Here is a 2,262-nt window from a genome sequence, read left to right on the forward strand (position 1 = left end):
TTATTTAATAGCATTTGTTTAATTCAGAGATTAATATATCATCTTCAACCCTGAAATAGAGGACCTCTGAAACATCAGACCCAAAAAATTGGACACGGCCTATTAGCCCAAAAGAACATGTTGCCAATTATCTCCATGTTTATTTAAATATTTAGCTCTAAAGGAAGCAATCATTCCTTTATACTTCTTTAAATTTAGTATTGACATTTTTATTTTGGGAAAGGAGGTCTTTTTTTTTTTTTTTTTAACATGGATACAGGAAAAGAAAACTCTCCAATAAAAATATTGTCTAAAAAGTTTGTTTTGTCTGCATGATTTACTAAATATGTACAATTTCAATTCACAGCGAAGGTAACAAAGATTTAAACAGCCAACATCACAAATGTCTCAAGTTCTAAAAAAAAAAATCACTGTGCACAGTTTAACAATTTAATTGAATAAAAACCAAAGCTAAGCCTTCAGTCTGAATCTTTTTTATGATGGGCACAAGCCATGTATTTTCTTCATCTTTGTTACACGATGCATATTTCAGTGACTAAACGCCCCTTCCCATTTTAGTATATTAAGTTATGTCAGTACATACTTAAGAGAGGCAGAAATTGCCTCTTGGTACACCTATATGATTCTTGATGTGTTCACATATAATATTTATCAATATATAAAATGACCAGATGAGTCACCTGTGATTTTTTTTTAATGTCTTCAAATGTAGGAATGTTTTGTTGCATGTATAAAATTTTTTAATTTATGGGAGTGCTATTTAAAGCCATAATACTTTGACCGGGGTGTCCCCTTGACATAAAATGTCTAGAAAGAACTATCCTACACTGGAAATATAGAGATTCCGTATCTCTACCCAATTCAGGTTTGTAAAGTTTGCTATTATATAAATCTGAATGTTGTGGTCACTCTCATATAATGGCCAAGTGAATGAACCAATTAATCATTAGAAACAAATGTCGCTGAATACCTTATAGAGGAGTTACAGTTAAGGAGGGAGCCGTAACTTTGGCTAACCCTATAAAATCTAAAATAAGGTTGTTTCCACATGTATTTTTTTCCCATGTAAAATCTTTGGTGTTCTTCCCCCCTCTTTTTTAGCGCTGTGATTGATGAACATGCAATGTGAGATTCAAATAATTGCACCGAGCATGTTTATTTGAATAATTGCCCCATTGCACAATCAAATAAATCTGCTGAGTGTGTTTGTTTGAATGTTTTTACGTGTACATGGGATCACATACTCAAATAAATGCAGCTGTGTTTATTACAATGTGTGGGGCTCCAGATACACACATACTTGTTTGTGTGTCTATCCAGGGCCCTACAGCCCTTGAATGGCCCTCACACATCTTGGAGCAAAAACGTGGTTAACAATTTTTCAGTTCTAATACATGAAAAATTATTATTGGGCAATTTGCTCAAATTTGTAACTAGGATTTGTTTTCATTAAGGCTTACATCCTTAGAAAGATAAAAAATAAACTTTCTTTTTTTTTTTTGGAGCTATCTGATTGTGAAAAGTATCTAATAAATTTACTCATATTTATTGAAATACAGACCCTTCTTTTTTTCCTTCCTCCAAGCCCTCCCACTCCACTCCCAGCCCAATTTATGCTAAAGAGGGTGTATGTTTTGTCTAGTTCTTGCTGAGAAATTCTGATACTCATCTCTCTTCCCAGTTATTTCAGGCCTAGGCCTACGGTGTCATGTGAAAAAAGAAAAGATTGCACAAATCTGCTAGAATACAAAAGGCTTTTGAAGAAAATGGTCAGGGATGTTCAATTGTTCCAACATTTCATCACCCTCCCTTACCCCCTATTCTAGGGAAAAAAAAAGGTTAGACTTCAAACTCAGAGTGTGGGAAGAGTAACAATTTGATAAGGGAAAAGAGAAGAATACATCTGATGTTACTAAAAATGCATGTCTCTTGAGTATGGAGGGAGATTTCTTGTTTTGACCTTGGAAAGGAATCTTAGGATAAGCCAAACATTCTTATTCTTCCCTGGAGTTGTAAGATTACGCAGCTCTAATGCACTATCGTGTTAGTGAATAAATGGCATTTTAAAAAATTCTTAGATATGGGATATTGAGTGATTGTCACAAATTTACGAGTGTTATCCTGATATTTTCAGACTCAGGTATTCTGAGTCTGCATATGAAATGAAGTTAGAAAAAAAATAACAGAGAAGAGGGTGACGGAGGGGGAAGGCAGAGTGCCCACTCTCCCACGTGCACACTTTCTTCTTTCCAAGGAGAAAGA

This window comes from Eubalaena glacialis, chromosome 1 (genome assembly GCF_028564815.1).
Source record: "Eubalaena glacialis isolate mEubGla1 chromosome 1, mEubGla1.1.hap2.+ XY, whole genome shotgun sequence".
Taxonomy (NCBI): Eukaryota; Metazoa; Chordata; class Mammalia; order Artiodactyla; family Balaenidae; genus Eubalaena; species Eubalaena glacialis.